Raw genomic sequence first — 21,594 nt, forward strand, 5'->3', positions numbered from 1 at the left:
ATACAGGATAATACTCAGCCTGTCATTTTTACACACCAACATTTTTTCATGAGGCACGGAATTATAGAAATGAGCTCTCACCTGCTATGCAACTCTTTCTATTGGTGTCTCTTCTACTTTCCCTTCCCCACTCCTCACTGGAGTTATCCAGGCAATGGGGCCTGCAGTAAACCCGTAAGTGGAACTAAAATGGAGTTAAGCGTGTGTTCCAGAGGCTGTTGAGGACCTTAAAACAAAAATGCTTGTGCAAAGGGTACATCTTTGCTCAAACGCCTCCCTCTCTAGTCACTGAAGAAATGGGAGTGCTTCTCTCTCCATTCTTTCTGCTGGGGCTCCATAGATCAAAGTGCTGTTGGGAGCAGAGAGGGAGTCTTCAGACCACTGGGCTCTCTCTCTTCTCCCTGGCTGAGCTTAGGTCAGCATCAACTAAATGTCAACTTGAATCATGATGTCCTGTCAGTATTTCTTTCCTTGCTGAGAATATACGTCCTGTGGTACTGGGACTTCAGAGATGTTGAGTGTCGCCCAATATCACTTCCATAAGTCAGATTGCCATGCTTGTTGGGCTGGGTAGGGTCTGAGACTATGCCCCTGAGAAGCAGGATTAGTTTGTGTAGCCATGTTCTTTTGGAACTGGTGGTGTTAAGGCTGCTTCTGGATGGGGAGGTGTGGGGGGTTGGGGCAGTGGCCAGTACCCCTTCAGAACAGGGAGCAAGCATCCCTTGCAGATGAGCAGCTATGGAGGCACATTTGGATCATTAGACCCCTAAATATATCACATTGTAGATGAAGTGAGCTGAGGAGGATGAAAGATTATTGGAAGTAATGGTGCATTCAGTCATAGAACTACTCATGCCTTCAACTTCATGAGGTTTATTAGGGTCCAAAAATTATTTAGCAGCTAAGTACTGTACCTGCAGGGCTGTGCATTGACCTTATCAGAGAAGAAATGATAAACCGGGAATCTGAATAGTAGTTATTTTTTGTGGAACTAATCCCTAAGGTAGTTTTTTCCCCCTGTATGTAATATAAGTGAAACTAATACACGCATATTAAAAACTCTCAGACTGAAAATAGCATTATTATAATATATACAGCATGTGCAAAATATATGATGGTGTGGGATAATGATTTTTTTCAGCATTCAGATGGGATGATATACATAATCCACTTGCCCTGATAGTCTTTATACCACAAGACACCATATATTTTATTTACACACACACACACACTCTCACTCTCTCTCTCTCTCTCTCGGAAATTTTTCTGTTTTCCCACAATGTACTGATAGCGTTAGTGTTTTATCTACAGTAATCCCTAGATATCTCTGCTGGTTTGTATTCAGTATTATACTCCCTTTTTGACAATAATGTTGATATGGTAACTGCTCTTTGACAGGTATGGAACTGGGGAATATTTGTGACCATATTTCATATTGAAACTGTTGTATAACAAGTCTCCTTGTCACTCTCACTCCAGGAGAAAGATGTGAGAATCTCCTCAAAAAGGCTGTAGAGCACACAAATTTTGAGTTTCATGTCTTTGACATTGCACTGTTATGCACTTTGTGACGCTGCATCATGACACAGTGCAAATACTACACTTCCTGAAGCTTAAGGAACTAGAGCTCTACCTCTGCTGTTTTGGTAGGAAACAGCTGTACCCTGGCGAATCCCTGCCTATTTTATCCATTGACCTTCTCTTTAGCCCCTTACCCATCCTTCCTTGCCCCTTTTTCCTCCTACCCCAACTCTAACATATATTGTCCTTTCTCTTCATTTCCCCTCCTCCACTCTGCCCTATTGGCCTCCTGTTTCCCTTTCTCTTTCATCGTAGACTTTATCCAGCAAAACTTTACTTGAGGTGGTTGTGAACAACAGAACTAGGAGACATGATACTGACCATAGCTTTGTGGTCAGCATAGACCAGCAAAAATAGCGTTCAGCATCACATCAATGTTTAATCACTTACTGACGCGCTGCTAAACATGATTTGTCCAGCTCTACACTGATCACTAAGCTGTGGTCAGCATCAAATCAGCTAACTGTATTGTTCAGAACCGTGTTCAAACATGATGCACATTTTATAGCACAAACAAGGCCTTTATTCCTTTCATTCTTCGCCCTCCTCTTTAGCTTTGTCACCATGCACTCAACAAATCTTCATCATAATGCTTTAACTCAGTCCCTTATGGGCTGTAACACATAAGGAATTTAATTGATATTCATCTGTTGGTGTAGTCACTAGATTTAGCAGCAAAGAGTCCTGTGGCACCTTATAGACTAACAGACGTATTGGAGCATGAGCTTTCGTGGGTGAATACCCACTTCGTCAGACGGGTATTCACCCACGAAAGCTCATGCTCCAATACGTCTGTTAGTCTATAAGGTGCCACAGGACTTTGCTGCTTTTACAGATCCAGACTAACACAGCTACCCCTCTGATACTTCACTAGATTTAGTTTTTCTTATAGTGGAATCCTGCAATAGTAATTTCTATTGGATAACTACTTGTTCAACTTTAAGGTACTTCACATACTTAGAGTTATTTTTATTCCCCTTTTCCCCTTTTTTTTGGAGGACAGTTACTTAGAACAACACCCCGTTTGCTTGACAAGTCAAAACCCAAGAACATTTTTGTCCTGTTAATTATGTCTAATCTGGGCAGTGATGGAAAGAATGTCAGTAGTTCAGAGCCTGGGGTTTTACAAAGTAACCCTCTGGGATGCTGAGCCACAGTCGGTTGCCTTTTGATTTTATTCCAACATGAAATATACCAGATCTCTTACTTAACTCATTTATAAGGTTGGTGATAAAACACAGCTTGGTCTGCATTCATTTGCAAAGTAATCTGGTGTTAAGACTACAGTATTCCTATGGTAATGAGACTCCATTTAGATAGAGACTTTGGGCCATATCCTCAGCTGGTATAAATCACCGTATACATCATTTTATACCACCTAAGGATCTAGCCTCAGACAGCTATATCATTGCATCCTAAAGACAGTAACACATTGTGTATGTATGGACATATACCGTATAGTCTGTTCAGACAAAGTTACAGTTACACTGAAATGTTCCTCAACTATGATAAAGGACATAATAAATTAAACCCTTACCAATAGAACAAGAGATGAATGAGTAAATATCTTGGAACATTCTGAAATTAGGCAGTGCCCATCTCTTAACTATAGATACAGGCACTAGAGGTGAGCATTGACCTTTCCAGACAAATAAAAAGACAAGTGTCTGTCCTGAGGGACTTATAGTCCAAATTAATCAGAATATTTTAAAGTCTACAGAAGTTTCAACTTTAAATCAAGTGCTATTCTGTCAAAGAGATCTGGTAAATTATCACATTACATGCAAATCATCTTATCTGATAAGTGTTTGGGCTGCCCTAAATCTTTGATGGGTTACCAAGGTTACACCGGTGGAGTATTGTTGTAATACTGTTGGGCCTACAGATTTACCCTGATTGTGAGTTGAACTATAAAAAGTGAGTCTAAGTTCATATAATGCCATAATAACCTATAATAACAAATGTAAATAGGGACAGAAATCTTAAATTAAAAGAAAATCGGACAGAAAACTTAAATTAGTCTAAACAAAAAAGCCTATTGATATAACTCCTGGACGCTGTTGAGATTATGCTTGGTAAATAAGAAAATGTGAGTCCAAAAATTAATGAACCAAAATTAGTGTCAAATACTAGGCTTAATCGGTGGACCGAATAGTGAGGGAATGGGCCATTTAACCCACTCCACTCCCTTTTTGGGTCCTTACAAAAAGATGATTTGGTGGGGGAAGTGGGAAATAAGAACCACAGATGGGGACTACTGGAGCATACTTGATCATCATAGCTGCCACCTCCACCATCTTCCTGGACCCTGCACTTTGTCATCCTGATCCTGAGAGAGATCCTGACTATACCAGGCCAGAGATAGACCAGATGACATTTCCACTTCTACTGATACTGGCTAAATCCCCAAAACCACCTGAAATAAAATGGTATTGTACTTCAACAACAACAGCTCCAGCCCAACTCAACTAACTTCTTCTCTCTTTCCTGGAAAGACACTTATTAACATCTTTAATATCCTCTAACAGACTGTCAGACAAGGAGATTTTCCTTCTAAAGACTCTTTCCAGCTAATGGGAAAGGGAACAAAGAATGTTCTTGGGTTTTTAATAAAAGCCTATTTAATATTTTATATTTGAAATTTGTAACTGTTTTTCCTTTTCTTTATCTTTAATAAAAAGTTAAAAGGATGTTTAATGTTTGCGCCATCGTACTAAGCAGGCTAAGGTCTCTGTATACTAAACCCTGGGCCTTGTTTAACACTGTTTAAAACAAGAAATTGTTTTCAAAGTTAGTTTAAAACAAAAGTTTGTTTTTAAAATTCTTAGATGTGTTAGGCTTGTTTAAAATGAGTGTGCAAAAAAGTTAATATTTTTTATTTAAAAAGAGGGGTTTACAATTGTTATAAAGTTTTTTTTAGCAAATGCTTTGTTTTATTTTTTCTTTTATTTCAAAGTTTGTACTTTCTGTAATTAGTAATTTTAAGTTCAATACAAATATTTTTAAAAGGCAAAAAATAATAAAAAATAGAAAGGTTAAGTTGCTAAACAATTTTTTACTAAAATGACCTCTTAACCCTCTTATTAACCAAATGCCATTTTAATTCGGAGATGCTACTGCATTAACTGTAAATTAAATCTCAAACCACCGAAACCAAGGGCTTTTGCAATACAAAACTTTTTGGTAATTTTTTGAATCGTTGTATTTTTGCAAGCTTTTTTCCCCCTCCCTTGTCGTTTTTACCACCTCCAGGTGTTGCAAATGGCTCCCGAATGCAAAAGTGGTTGCAAAAGAACTTTTTGTTGGCTTTGGTAAAAATGCCATCAGGGCTGAAGTGTTTGTTTTTCCTCCAAGTGAGCAAGCATAACCACTACTGCATAATGTTTTTATGGTTTGTGTAAATATACAACTTTAATTGTGCAAGCAGAAGAGGAGAGGGAAGTTTTTGCCATCTTTACCCATTCAGGATGTAGAGCCGAAAAAGTAATAAAAGCTAGTTTGTTCTTAAATATCTTACAAACATATACCGGCAGCAAAGTTTTGTGTTTTATCAACAAATGAAGTTCTTAAGCTTTGTTAACAACACCACCACCTCTCCCAGCTCCATCTAAATCCCAAACACCACCTAAAACAAAATCAGACTTTAACAGCTTCAGCCCATCTCAACTAACTTGTTCTCTTCCCTCCAGAAACCAGTTTTTAACCTCTTTAATATCTTAAAAACTGTCAAACAAGGGAGATTTTTTTCTAAAAACTCAAAAATAATTTTTAAAATAAGCCTTAATAATATACATTTCAAATATTTTGTTTTCCTTTTCTTTATATTTAATTTAAAAAAAAAGTTTGCCAAAATACTAAACAAACATTCTCTATATACCAAACCTTGTATAACACTGTTTAATGTTAAACAATAACCAAGTTATATTAACACCATTAGCCCATATATTCCATCTAAATTAATACAACAGTACTATGGGGGTAAGGTTGTAGTCATGATAAAAGATTTCTCTTCAGTTGTTCTCCATGTCCACCAAGAGTAGGGAAAAGAAGTAATGGGCCTAATTTGTAGCAAGGGAGATTTAGATATTCGGAAAATTTTCCTAACTATAAGGATAGTTAAGCAATGGAACAGGTTACCTAGGAAAGTTATAGACTCACCAGAGCCGTCCCTAGGGTACAAAAAATGGGGGCAATCGCCCCGGGCCCTGCACTTTGTAGGCCTCCTCGCTTCATGAGGAGGCAGATGGGGAGGTGAGGGGTGGGGTGGGCATGGGGTGAGGAGGAGCTCCCCTACCAACCCCTCCCTCCTTCCCTCCCGGTGCCTACTGCCGATCAGCTGTTTCACCGCGTCGGCGTCTGGAGGAGCTGTAGGGGAGGGGAGAGGAGCTAGGGCTCAGCGCGCTTTGGGGAGGGGGTGGACCTGGGTGGAGAAGAGGCTAGGTGGGGCCTGGACGGAGCCAGGGGAAGCATCCCTGGCAGATAGAAACTTGGGGCCTATGTCCCGGGCCCCACACCCTCCTAGAGATGGGCCTGTCAATCACTGAAGAATTTTAAGAACAGGTTAGACAAATATCTGTCAGGGACAGTCTATGTTTACTTAATCCTGCCTCAGCTTGGGAGGGATGGACCAGATGACCTCTTGAAGTCCCTTCTAGTCCTCTATTCCTGATTTTTGTGATTTTTTTTCCCGCCAGCATTTCAAGGCATTATCTGACTTAACTTTTAAATAGTGCCACTGGTAAACACCACTGTAATTAATGCTATGCATGTTATCAGTTATAGACCCCCTATTCTTACAGTTTCCCTTCTGGCCGTAAAATCTACTCCAGTCTGAAAGCTGGCACTCTTCATGGTCTCTACTCCCATATGTTATCTATTGGATTTTTAAGACTTAATTATAAAGGAACAAAAAAAGATATTTTCAAAAAATCCTTCAGGGTCTTTCTCATGGACTCATGCTTCTATTGCATTGCCAGGCGTGCAAACTTTAAAGCTCTTAGACACTGAGGCATCCATAGGAGTCTTATGGGCATCTCGCAGTTAGTGCTTTAGGCTGCTTCCTGCATCCTAAATTCATATTCTTTTTATCTGCAGTTGGCAAGTAACTCCTAAGACCTCGCAGTGCTTTGGTGATCACTCAGGCTTGCATGTTTTTCTCAAGCTTCACAGCATTCTACATCCTCTGTATCCTTTCTGGGTCAGTTTCCTGATTTGATGGGTCTTTTTTTTGCTTTTAACGCAGTCTTTCTTTTTTGTTGGTGTATTCCTACTTAAGCCAGTGTCCAGTTGCATCAAATGGGTACTTCAGTGAGGAATTGGAACTCTTCTATCCTCATCTGCATTATGCAAGTTTTCCAGGGCTAACTTTAATCATAGATACACTGGGTCTTCAGTTTCTAAACTCCTCAGTCTGGAGCTTCTTAGGAATTCAGGGCCTGACCAAATCCAGCCTAAGATCTATCTAGTTCAGTACCCTGTTACCTGGATAGTGGTCAGTACCAGTGCTTGGTTTGTGTCCTGGCAATGCCTAGGTTACTATAACTCATACTCACCAAATAAACAGTGTTATCCCTTCTGAAATGCTGCACTTGGCCTAGGTTGAGTATATCTCCCTACTGCAATTCCATCCAGTGCAATGGAGGCTGCTGCCCTGATCTGGATTTTGAGAAAAGCCCAGGGAAACAAATACTGGGGGGGAAGCTAAGAACTGAACCTATGTAAGGGGGTGTGCCTCCATGAAGGGGAAGGGGCATGGGGCAAAAGAGTTCTTCCACTAACCAGCACTGACTAATCCTTCCTTCACTCCACTGCCAGAATAGACTATCAACCTTGCCCCTTTCTGGTCCATCTTGGAGAATAGGAAAGATAAGTCAGCTGACCCACCTTCAGATCATTATGACCTATTTACAAGGGCAAAGTCTAATGGCAATGAAAGTCTTTCATAAAGCAGCCTATAACAGTATTCTGACTCAAGAGTGCCGACTTGCTTATGAACTTCCTCAGTTAAGCATAAGGTCTGGAAGAGGATACCATCTGGCTTTCCACATAGAGCATGGCTGTCCAATAGGTAATATAGTTTCAGCTCTTAATGAGAGTCACTACTGAAATCAGGTTTGTACACCCACCACTAATTCTCTGTAATGCAACTTTGCACCTGGTGGGTTGTGTGCCTGTTCCTCCAGACAGGGACCTGAATCACAGGCTATTCATCCCTTCTTCCTACTCCTGCTGCAATCACACCATTCTACCCCGAGGTCTTGAAGACCCTTTAGCTCCAAATGTCACCCTCTGACACCTTTCATTCCCAATTGCTCTTTTATTACACATCAAGCTACTGGGTCAGAGAGGAATAGGACTTCATCTTTGTGCCTGGCTTTCTGATACCTCTGCAGCAGCCAGACAGCTATCAGTAGTGGGACTACTTTGTGCCAGTTCCCATCTTGTGCCAGTTGTCACAATGAGCCAGGTGCCACCTAGACAGCCCATCATTACTGGGGTTCAATCGACACAGCATTTCCTGCTGGATGGTTGGAAATGGATTTAGCTCAAAATATCCTCAATTTTCTCAGTTTGTTACACCCTTACTGTTGTTCTGACATTTTTTGTGTGTTAATATTTTGTGAGAGATTAAGTAGGTATGTGTATTTCTTTAGCTACTGTGAAAAGCCTGAAAATGGTGTGGAATAGAAAATACTATAGTAAATGGCTCCTTTTCATTCCTAATGCATTATGTGCTTGATATGCAGTAATAAAACTAAATGGCTTCTGAATTGCACAGTTGGATACAAGGTGAAATGTTAAAAAGAAAAAAAAATTATGACAGCTCCTGTCTTCTTTCAAACTATTTCTAGCATTTCCATAATTATCTGTTTTGACAGCCTCCTTGTCAAGGGAGGAAGAAATGTACTTCAGTGAGTAGTAATAAGCATAAGGTTTCAATGATTGTTTTGCCCCCAAAAGAGAATAATTACACTGAAACTTACGTTCTATTTAGTTACCACAATGCATACCTGTTTTTTCCTTTTATTTGATCATAAATATTATTTATTTCTGAGGTGGTTGATGAAAACTAACTTCAGTCAGAAGGATTAGTTTACATAGAATTCCAATTCCCTCACCAGAATGATATGCAATTTAGAAATATTCTTTATTTGACACTGTTTGAATCACACACTTTATTTTTGCTTCTGTCTCCTTTCATATTCTTCAATTGAGAAGTTTTAAAATGGAAACGGCTCCATGGAGATTCTAGTATAATTCTCTCTGAAAAACAATTGCACTTACGCATAAAATAGGATTTTAGCATACTAGGCTTTTTATTACTGACACCACAAAAAGCTGCAAAATAGGATTTACAAGTGTTGGGAAATGGTGTGATAAAAGACAAGGGACAAAGAGATCTTTGGAACAATTTACTGTTCACCAGTGTTGCTCAACATCACTGGAAACCATGGCCAGATTCCGATGCCCTTACTGCATTGTATTGCACCTTACTGCAGGAGTCAGCATGATTTCAATTCACTAATCGTACGCATGTGCTACTCAACATCTGTAAGGGTATTGGAATCCGTTCCTACCAAGATATTGAGGCTGGAAAGCACTAATCAGAAAGCAGTGGCCTCTTTCCCTAATAGTCACCTGCTGAGGAAGGGAAGAATGTGAAGAATCCATCCTTTTACATATTCTTTGCTCCTTGATTCCTTTTAATCGTTTCCTCGGTTTGATCATAAATTGGCCTATGAGCTGCACAGAGAACAGGGAGAATAAGGTGTGCCCTTTTACCTCTGTACTGGCTATCTATATATCCGTTCACAACACAGTAGTCTGCTACTCCCTCTCCTGCACATGCAAGTGGGAGGAACCTTGGCTGTATCCTCTAGTGCACCACCAGTCAGCACAGCTGAGACAGTTGAGGGGGGATGTAAACTGTGTCAGGAAAAGAGTTGGTACAGATTACATCATACACTGAGCAAGGAGAGGATCAGGGACCAATCTGTGACTCAGTCATAGTTTAGTAGCTGCTGTGTTCTTGGAGCACCTCAGCTATGCACTGTTCTTTATTCAGGACAGAATGCTAGATGCCAGTGCAGCCCTGAATTATTTTAGTGTTCTTACTCCAACAACTTTTTCTTTTATACATGAGCACACATTTGGTTCTCTATAAAATTCTACTTACTTTTCTTGTCCTGTCATATGTAAAAATCAAACTTAGTTCCTCCCTCCCCGTATTTCCATGATACCATTATGGTGCTGATAAAGTTATTTCACTTTCTAATTTCTATTCATTTCCCCTCCTTAGAATATATTTTTGCCAAGTCTACTGGAAAATAATTTCAACTGATACCATTAAATTCTTTTAACTTAGAAATAGCAATACAGTAGCTCGTTAAAAATTTCAATCGCTTTGGTCTAAACTGGATTTAAACTAGTGTTCCTGCAAGCTATAGAATTAGTACCTATTCTACTTAGCCCTGAAGTGTACCTACACATTTAAAACTCTGTACAAGGCTGTTATAGATGCATGAGCCTATATGAGCCTGTTAATGTGCTGGCTTAGTACATCTATGTTAAACTTATAATGCCCCTAGACATGATTAATTGCAGTTTTCATGCTGTTATCAGTTCATATCAGGGTATTTACACACCTCTCATTAAAAGGGTCACAAAAATGACATAAGCACCACTTTCACAGAGTATAACCAAATGCTGACCTTAGTAGAATATCCTGAAAGACATCCGTTCAGTTGTGTTTCCATTGTAGGAGAATTACCTTCTATTTTACCCTTTTAAAAACATGTGCTGTTAAAATAATAAAAGAGCTAGAACTTTAGCTGCATATGTTTAGAGATTGGGTTAGGTTGTAAATAAAAGTACTACTTCTAAAACAATTACTATTTTAGCTTAATAATTAGTTAATTTGGGGGATTTAAAAATTATTTTGTCTTATGTTCAAAGAACAAAAAAAGCTTTCCACCAAAATTCTCTAGCCAGTGAAGAAGACAAACTATGTAATTGTCCCCAAATAAAGAAGATTGTTCAGATCAATTTATTGCTGAAATATGCTGGACACACAAGCTCAAAAAAGCATGTCAAAGTAACAAAGCAGTCCACGTTTTAATAATTGTAATTAATCAAAGGGTGTTTTCAGTGAAACTGAATCTGAATAAATTACATTTGACATTGATTTGGCAAATGTTTACTGTTGGTTGGCAGGAATACTTAGAAGGCACATTTTATGCAAAAGCATTACTTGATTAGCCACTGTTTGGTTTAAACAGATTTCTTAGCAAACCCAGATTTATCTTTCTAACATCAACTGCTCTTCTGTGTTTGCACTGCACTGCACTGACATTGCCCTTCATTTACTGTTTTAGTTACCACTCCCAGATATGAATGGTTGGATTAATGTTCAATTGCTTGGGTCAGAACATTTGGTGCTGGCTGGTGACCAGAGAGCCCTTTTCTCCCTCCCAGATTTGAAACATCATAACCTAATGGCCTATTATTTAATCTTGACTGTTTAACCTGTAAAACCAGAAAATGCATTTAATTAACCTGTTTGGCAATACAATAAAAGTGTGCACATCAGTTTAGCTTTCATCACATTACTAGATTTTAATTGTCTCCTCAGGTAAAAACTTTGCCGTTGTGAAATGAATACTAAACTTTATTAATAACATTTCAAAATAGCTTCTCTGTGTCCTTTCTGTTCACCAAATGTTATAGAAATACATTTCTGCTCAGATGTGCACATGCATTCTTAACAGAGTTTAAAATTCAAGTTTCATGGATTCAAAGATTCCAAAGCCAGAAGGGACCATTCTGATCGCCTAGTCTTACCTACCATATAACATAGGCCATAGAACTTCCCCAAAATAATTCCTAGAACATAGCTTTTAGAAAAATCCAATCTTGATTTAAAATTTGTCAGTGATGGAGAATCCATCATGACCCTTGGTAATTGTTCCATTGGTTAATTACTTTCATCATTAAAAATTGATGCCTTATTTCCTGTCTGAATTTGTCTAGCTTCAACTTCCAGCCATTGGATTGTGTTATACATTTCTCTGCTAGACTGAAGATCCTGTTTATTAAATATTTGTTTTCTATGTAGATAGTTATAAGTTCTGATCAAGTCCCACCCCCTTAATCTTCTCTTTATTAAGCTAAATAGACTCAAGGAGTTCAATCTATCACTATAAGGCATGTTATCTAATCCTTTAGTCATTCTCATGGCTCTTCTCCCAAACCTTCCAATTTATCAACTTCCTTGACTTGGGAACATCAGAACTGGACACAATATTTCAACAGTTGTCACACCAGTGCCAAATACAGAGGTAAAATAATCTCTACTCCTATTTGAGATTCCTGTTTATGCATCATGTATTGTATTAGCCCTTTTAGACACTGCATCGCACTGGAAACTCAAGTTCAGCTGATTGTCCACCCATGACCCCCAAATCTTTTTCAGAGTCACTGCTTCCAGAATAGAGTATCCCATTCTGTGTGTATGGCCTACATTCTTAGTTCCTAGATGTATGCATTTACATTTAGCTATATTAAAACCCATATTGTTTCCTTGTGCCCAGTTACCAAGCGATCCAGATTGCTCTGTATTAGTGACCGGTCCTCTTTATTATTTAACACTCCTTCAATTTCTGTGTCCTCTGCAAATTTTATCAGTGATAATTTTATGCTTTCTTACAGGTCCTTGATACACATATTAAATAGCATAGGACCAAGAATCAGTCCCTGTGGGACCCCTGCTCAATGATTCCCTGTTTACAATTACATTTTGAGACCTCTCAGATAGCAAGCTTTTAATCCATTTTATGTGTGCCATGTTAATTTTATATTGTTCTAGTTTTTTAATCAGTGGCATGTGGTACCAAGTCAAATGCCTTACAGAAGTCTAAGTGCATGACATCACCACTACTATCTTTTATCAACCAAACTTCAAACCTCACAAAAAAAATCAAGCTAGTTTGAGAGGATCTGTTTTCCATAAATCCATGTTATTAGCATTAATTGTTACCATTTTTAATGCTCTAGGAATCAAGTCCTATATCAGCTATTCCATCATCTTGTTTGGGATCAATGTCAAACCAACAGACCTATAATTATCCAGGTTGTTGTCCCCTTTGCCCTTTTTAAAATATTGGCACAACATTAGCTTTCTTTCAGTTTTCTGGAACATCCCAGTTTTCCAAGATTTACTGAAAATCAAAATCAGTGGTCCAGCAAGGTCCCCTCAGCCAGCTCTTTTAAAACTCTTGGATACAAACTCTCCAGTCCTGCTGACATTTAAAAATCTCTAACTTCAGTCACTGCTGTTTATCATCTTCCTGAGATACTAGTGGAATGGCAGAGTGTTATCATCAGATCAGTATTTGGGAAAAATAGATGATGACGGTCTGAACAGAATATTTATTGAACACTTCTGCGTTTTCTGCATCATTATTGATAATTCAATCATTTCCATCAAGTAATGGACAAATACCATTGTCAAGATTCTTTTTTTTGTCGTTGTTCCTAATATACTTTAAAACCTTCCATCCTATTGTTCTTAACACTGCTGGCCATAGATTTCTTCTTATGTCCGTGTGCATCCCTTATCAATTTTCTGCAATTCTGAGCTTCTGATATATTTGTTACTGTAAAATTCCCATTTCTTACATAATTTTTTATATACTGTATACGTGTTCATAAGCCGAATATTTTTGGTAAAAAAGTGACGCATCAAAGAGGTCTACATCAAAATTTGATTATTTTAAACTCTATAGCAGGGGTCTATGGCGAACCGCAGCCACAGGGAGCTGCGGGGCTCCATGCCTGCAGACACTCCAAGTAAACAAAACGTCCTGACCCGCCAGCGGCTATCCCTGATGCGCCGGGAGCCGAAGTTTTCCAACCCCTGAAATATAGGGTCGGCTTATGAAAGGGTCCTACAGTTTTTGCTATTTTTACCTATCCATTTTGGGGGGTCATCTTATAAGCGAACAGGCTAATGAACAAGTATATACGGTATATAAAAATGCCTTCACTTCCCCTCTAAACCAGGTTGGTATTTTAACCAATAGAGCCTTTTTTTTTTTAATTGTGGGATTCAGGCTTTTTGGGCATCAAGTGAAGTATTCTTAAACAGTTTCCAATTATCATTCACATTTTTCAGATTAAATTCAGAATTAAAAAACAAACAACAAAAACCACACTTTAAATGCCAGAGACTAAAACGCAAATCTCCCATGAATATGCAGTATCTGAGTAATTCAGACAAAGGGTGTTGCTGTGTCCATATCTCTCTCACTTTTGGCATCCAACAATTGTGCACCTAATCCTGTATCAGAAGCCAAATCAAGAAGCTGTGTGAATTTGTCAAAATATATAAAGTATTTATGATAATTTTGGATAATCTAGAAAGCTGGCATTTTTTAGATCACCATAAGGTGTCCATTTATTTTTAAATTGCATTTAAGACCAACCCCATGTAAAATCCCAACTGGAATTATTTACAGAAATTAATAAAATAATCTAAATGTTACAGATATTGGATTGTCAAATTATTTCTTTAAAACTCCATTCCTGCCTGCTAGTCCACATGTGCAATATATCTAGTTTTCTATATGCTCAGAACAAGGATGGCTTTCACTTTTCCTTCAGGAGACTGACAGCCACAACATGGGAAAACTGGGCCTTGAAGATCCAGACCAAGCCCTTGTACTGGCAATGGAAGTTTATGGGGAGCCAATGAAGGGATTGGAGTACAAGTGTGATGTACTTATGAGGTACAATTAAAAACCCACAGCTGGCCTGTGCCAGCTGACTCAGGCTTGCAGGGCTTGGGCTAAGGGGCTATTTAATTTCAGTGTAAATGTTTAGGCTTGGGCTGCTGCCTGATCTCTGGGACCTTTCCACCTTGCAGACTCCAGCCCAAGCTTGAACGTCTACACTGAAATTAAACAGCCCTTTAGCCTGAAGCCCAGCGAGCCCAAGCTGGTGTCTAATTGCAGTGTAGACATACCCATGGAGGCCTGTGAAACTGAGGAGATAGACATTCAGAAGTGAGGGCTGTCCCACCAGGGAAATTTTATTGTGTTGCTAACACTTGTGATTTTATTGAGTCTCTCAATATACATGGGGGAGGGTTCCTGAAAGCCCCAGCTCCTGGAGTTCAGTAATTTTGTGAGATTTCAGCTATCATTTTTTTTAACTTGTCCTGCTTGATGAAAACATTAATCAAGGAAACTCTTGAGACTGAAAAGCCAAAAGGCACAAGACCATCCTCCCCCCAAATTCATTATTTTCTTTTAATCTTATGATTTTGGGGCCTGCCTCATGACTTTTGAACTCCTGATGATGGGCAATGCTGGAAGAACTCGTTGACACCTGAAAATTCTGAAAGCCTCCTGGTACTCCACCCCGAACGAGAAGAGCAAGGTAAGTCGATGGGAGAGTTTCTCTCGTCGACCCAGTGCAATGTAGACACAGCAGTAAGTGGACCTAAGCTATGTTGACTCCAGCTACATTATTCATGTAGCTGGAGCAGCGTAACTTAGGTCGACGTACTGCGGTAGTGTAGACATAGCCTAAGTTTTCAATTCTCTCTAGAAAACCAAGCTACTCCACTGCCAGGCCAAGGTGCCAGTGGTTTGTACAGCAGTCCACTTATTGTCCACTGCATTGACCCTCTAACTCCGTGATCCTCACTCACACGCCCCACCTGAGAAAATCACCATAGTTCACAGAGACTAGCTCTATCAGATTAAGAACACACATGAAAATTTAGAATGACCGTGACATGAAAAAATTTAAATCCATCTGCCAACACTAAAGATTTTTCCCACTGCAAAGGAGGCAAAACCAGCTTTCTACTCCACAACCACTACTACAGTAGAATCACAAGCAGCAGAACTTTCCACATGATGAATTGGTTAATCAATCATCAGTTTTCAGCATATAACCCAGACAAAGAACCCAAGCTGTAAAACGCATTCATCAAACTTCACTGAAAAGATCAACCAGATATGAACAGAACTAAATATGAAAACTCCATTCCTGACCAGCCTGTATTCCCTAATTCCACCACCCTTCTCAAACTGTGGCCCTGTCATGCTTACCAGAGACCAAGAAGCCCTTAAAAAAAATTACAGCCACACTTGCAACACAGAGCCATAGCTGGCTGGCAACAATGAGCAAAGAATAACTATGCCGACTACTAATGACAGATATCAATGACACCTTCATAGGAGGTCTGCTCCATCCTCAAGAATCCAAATATTGACTCAGAAAAATCTCTCCAACTACTGTCCTACTTCCAACATCCCATTCTTAGTCACAATTGAGAAAGTAGAAACTACCAAATTCCATCATGAGCCATCTGCTATCATCCTGGATGCCTTGCCTTTGGGCTTCAGATCAGAGCACAACTCAGAGACAGCCCAGGTATCGCTAAAAGACAATCTCCTTAAGGCAATGGTCATTTTACTGGACCTCTCTGCAGTTTTTGGCACATTAGACTTGAAGGTACTGATAAATACATCAACACACAACAGAGCTGGAGTATACAGCACAGCACTACATTGCCTCCAATCATTCCTTTCCAGCAGAACACTGAGAGTGGTGACGGATAACTGCTCCTTCTCCTCGAAGAACTTAACCTGTTGAGTCCTGCTGGGATCCAAACAATCCTCTCTTTTCATCAATATCTATATAAAGGCAGTTGGAAGAGAGTGAGATGTCATGGGCTCTACTGCAAATACTGCATTAATGATACCTAAATGTGTATGTAATTCTTCACTGATGCAACAACCATCATGCAGGATAGGTCCATCAATGGCTATTAACCAGGATGGCCAAGGATGCAACACCATACTCTGGGTGTCCCTAAACCTCTGACTGCCAGAAGCTAGGATTGGACAACAGGGGATGGATCACTTGATAAATGTACTTGTTCTGTTCATTCCCTCTGAAGCATCTAGCACTGGCCACTGTCAGAAGACAGTATACTATGCTAGATAGACCATTGGTCTAACCCAGTATGGCCATACTGGTGGCCATCATCACTCAGATGTCCAGAATTGCTACAGGAGATCATCTTCTGGATGAGAAGCAGCTGGCTCAAACTCAAGCTAGGCAAGGCAAAAGTGATGCTGATTGACAGGGGAACTGCTTTGAAGAACCATCTTAAACACTTCCCTGGAACCCTTGCATTCCATAGGAGGGATACAGTCCCCAATGCAGTAAAGTTGTGTGAAGCCTCTGGGTGCTGTTTTGTTCATTACCAAACCTGGGCAACTAGGTAGCCTCAGTGACCAAAAATGCCTTTTTCACATCCATCTTACTAGCAAACTTTGCCCCTCCCTCACAGATGAGGACCTTGCCACAATAATACAGGCACTTGTCATCTCCAAACTGGATTATTGTAACTCACTGTATCTGAAGGTGAATGTCTAAACAATGTAAAGATTCCAGCTACTGCAAAATGCGGCTGCCTCTCTCCTTCAGGGTTAGTCTTTTTATTTCAGTTAATGAATCTTTTCTCCTGAGTTCTGCTCTACTCTGAGTAATAAAGAGCATTTTCAGCATTCTTCAGATATCATGTGAGCACTTAAAATCTACCTGTTGAGAATTTCAACTTCAAAATCCTGACATCCTTAGTTTATATTTCCTGGGAAGGTCATGAGAATCGAGTCAGGACTTCCACAAGTATAGCTGGCTAATGGATTTAGTGTTATATCTCTGATACTTATTGGACAGAATTGAGCTTGTCTGTCCCCTAAAGGTCAGAGCACATTACGCTTTAATATTCTTTTATTGAGCTCTCTGCTGAAATGCCCTCTAGCCATGTTTATTTGGGCAGTCAGTAACTAAATTAGGCCATTTTATAAAATATTTCAGTTCAATTTAGTGACAAACTTGCTAAATGAGAAGCTAAGTCACTCTTCTAATCCTGGAGCAACAGTTAAAAATACTTCTCCATACCTGTCACTTCCATACAGTATATAGCACAGTGAATGTTTATCTATAAAACTTTTCCAGTCATAGTGTAAATGCAATCTCTTAATTCCTTAAAGAGTCAAATTCTGCTCTCTTCTCTTGAGGCACAGAGGGTACCATATGGTGCTGCTGTGCAAAATGGGGGGGGAGGAAGAGTTCCATAGGAGTTCCCTGCGCATTAGCCTGCACTGAGGAAGTCAATGTGAATGTGTGCCGTTGGGAGGTAAGGAGGATTCATGGCTGCTTCTCTGATCTACAATCTACTTCTCATGTAGAGAGGGGTGAAATCAGCAAGGCTGCAAAGGACGGTTTCCTAATGCCTCTTGCAACTACTTGGGCTGGATACTGCAGACAGGATTTGAAGCTGAATTGATAAAAAGCGTGATATCTAAGGAACAGTATATTTTAGTGAGTTTTAATGATATTTTTCCCATAAATGAACTATGGGTGTATATATAATATATTAATCATAATTAGTCTTGGAAAGAATTGCCTCTTGTTATTATAAATTTTAAATTTTCACTTTTTGACTTACTTTTGCACTAATAGGAAATCTTAAACTTGGTAACTAAAACTGTAATGCCTTTAGAAGCTGAGATCTACAGCATTCAGGAATACAATCATAATACTGTACTTAATATACCCAGGTGGATTTGATTTAAATCAAATTGATTGAAATCATGATTTAAATCACTAGTCAGGAAGACTCGATTTAATCATGGATTTCCACATAAAAGTGCGTTCCTGTTGGTTGGTAACCTTAATACATATTCTTTACAATGCAGAGATAGATGAAATCCAAACTGGGTCTTTTTACGGTCTGCTGTTATAGGTTTTCCCTTCTAGTGAGAGAATGGTGTGGTAGATCTTCAAATTGATGAAGGCTACACTCAGAAAGACTTCTGGAATATGCTGTTCATACAGTTTCACTTTTGTTTCTACTGCCTGTCCCTTGCTTCTCACATTTATCTCCAGACTACTTCTCCTTGTCCAGATCTATTCAGCCCCCAACAATCTTCTATTCATTGAACTTTTTGAAACTTTGCACTTTTAGAGAGGTAAGGGATTGACTCTGTGTACACAAATTTGCAGAGGGACAATAGGGTTGAGGTCTGTTATTTCTCGCCTCTATATATTTATTTTTTTAAAACATTTTTGTTAACAAGCATGTTATCTCTGGAGACATGAATCCACAGTTTGAGAACTGCAAAATTAAGCCTATCTAATGGTATCTTCTAGATTTAGCACTAAGTCCCATTGGGTAGATAGAAAGATTAACCGAAATAATCTATACAGAAGCCCTTGGGTCCCTAATCCATGAACTATTGGATCTCATTTACAAAACTTTTCTTAAACATTACATGAATATATTGTCTCATACCATAGAAATAGAATTTATAATCCCTATTCCATGATGAGATATCTTTGAGCTATAATGTATCTTAATTAAAACTATCTTCAGATAGGTGTGTTTTCCTCAAAAAGCATTTTATCAAAAAAATCCAATTTAAATTTAAAAAATCCATTTTTTATATTTTTTTAAATCTGATTTTTATCTACCCCGTAATATACATATTTCACTTTTGTTATTAACTAACCTCTAGAATGACAGCAAAAGAGTGCACCAGTTGTTGATGACTTCTGTATACAGTATATGTCATGCTTATCATGACACTCTGTCTCTGTTTAAGATTATTAATAGTGAGATTTGTTTGGTCAGCGTTTGGGTGGAGGGGGAAAGAAAAAATTAGTGCCATTTGCTGGCTGAAATTGAATCCTTCAAGTCTAATAATAATCCCTTTCATCTTCAAAACATAACTGATCAGTACTAACACCTCCTCTAAAATAAGTTAAATTATCCACATCTGGCTACAAAGAGTGTCAGGGTCAGAACTGAAATTAGAACTCAGGATATACTTCACCCCAAGTCTTCTGCTCAGACCACCAGCCGGTATCAATGTCTTGAAACACATTCTGAATTCTGTTTGCAAACAGGGAAATGTTCTTTTTCTGTTTTTTATTTGTTTTTGTTTTTTAATGTTCAGAACACTATTTAATTTCCAGGTGAACTGCCCCAAGAAAGTGAACAGAATCTGATAAAACACAAGTTACAGATTGATAACACAGCTAAGAGAGGTGGTGAAATGCATTCTAGACTGTCTCTAACTTGCATTAAACAAGGTCCACCTTTAGCATCTGTGTTTGCTTGTGTTAAATGTTTAAAAAACAACCCTTTTAAGACTGAGCCTATTTTTCTGTTTGTATTACTCACAACACTTTAAATTAAAACTAAACTATTAAAAATATCCAGTTTACTGTCACATATACACTGATGTTTGCATTTTGCATTTCAATACCAACAGTGAAAATCCATGAAGTAAGTTTCCCTTCTGTTTATAGTTCATTTCTCTTTTAAGTTATCATTCCTGCAATGTTTTGGTTGCAAATGCTGCAAGTGGAATGTTTGTTTAAAAACAACTTTCCAACTGAAACTTTAAAAAATGCGGAAACATTTGTATTGGTCTTAGGTTTTGTAGAATCTTGTTTATATGAAAATTATACATTTTGATTGGACAGTGCCTGTCTTTAAAAAACAAAACAAAACCCTTTAGCATCCACGGACAAAATTTTTACAAGAAAACTATCTGTAACATTATCTGCTTGGGACAGTTTTTCAAATGTGCACATTTCTACAAAACTCCTGACTCATACACTCAAATCAGGAGTTTCTTGCACACAAACCTCTGCTAAAATGTATATATTGGTTGCATAAATTTTATGCATAAATTGAATGAATACAGATTTTCATTTTAAAGTCTGCCTCTGAAGTATGTAGATTGCAAATGATTCATTCTTAGACTTTGCAATATTGATTAATACCAATTAAGAAAAATACAATGGATTATTTCTTTCCTGATTTCTATGGTGAACTCCTGGTGCCAGGCAAAATCAAAACTCCAATTTTACAACAGCCAAGGATAGTGTAGATATCAGAGATTTTTTTTATTTTATTTTCCATGCGCCTCTTAGCCAGTAAAAGCTGTTGAAGCAATTAACATTAGCGCATCCTTTAAAACCAAACTACAGTTACAAATCAGTTAATAAAATGGACCCTAAAACATACAGGATTTAGTTAAAACTATTTTCATCTGATCCTGTAAGGCTCATTACATTAATATCACTTGCAAAGATTTGGGATTAATAAATAACTGTTTCAAAAACAAAATGGACTTGATCCCTACATTTTTAGTACCAATTTTAATATCCGTTTAACAGACTATAAACACTTCCCAGATACTAAAAGCATATGTTTTGATTATTTAAGGGTTACACTTACACAAGACAAATCTGGAATAAGTCCTTGGAAATCAGTTAAGTTATTCTAGATTTACACTAGAGTATGGTAAATGAGGGCAGACTTGGGGGACAATGTAAATTAATTATATTACATCTTGACAATGATGAAGAATCATTACTTTGCTGTTCTAGATAATTTTTATCCCCATTCTAGATAGTGGGGATAATACCGTAACAGAAAGCACACCCTGCACATGATTGTAATAATCTTTGAGAAAAATATGCCTTGTAAAGTGTTATTTGAAAACTAATAACTCACTGGTCAATATTATCATGATGAAATATGTGTAGCAACATTATATGAAAAGTTAAGAATTCCTCCTGAATGATATTGGTAGCACATGTTTAAACCCATGCAGCCCCAATTAGGCAGGACTGGAAAAGCAGCTCTCAAACAAAGGAATGTGTATTTGCCTTAATTTACATATAGGTAGTAAACAAGGTCCTTAAAACAACAAGAGGGAGCAAGGCAAATCTGCATTTTAGCAAACGATAGCATGAAACCTCTTTTACCAGGAGACCCCACATATCCATCTTCACAGCTGGAAGGAACTTTTCTAGGGGTAACTATCTGGAAAATCCATTTAAAAAGGCAACTGAACTAGCAAAGTAAGGGGTAAAAACACCCCAATTTATTTCTCCATATCCATCTCTCTCCTT

At 38.4% G+C, this 21,594-nt stretch overlaps 1 protein-coding gene across 1 annotated transcript in view; it reads left to right on the forward strand.

The window, feature by feature from the left end:
- Positions 1 to 21,594, forward strand: part of NDUFAF2 (NADH:ubiquinone oxidoreductase complex assembly factor 2) — a 122,655-nt gene that overhangs the window by 99,121 nt on the left and 1,940 nt on the right. The window lies entirely within an intron of this gene.

The sequence above is a fragment of the Mauremys mutica genome, chromosome 6 (assembly GCF_020497125.1).
Source record: "Mauremys mutica isolate MM-2020 ecotype Southern chromosome 6, ASM2049712v1, whole genome shotgun sequence".
Lineage (NCBI taxonomy): Eukaryota > Metazoa > Chordata > Testudines > Geoemydidae > Mauremys > Mauremys mutica.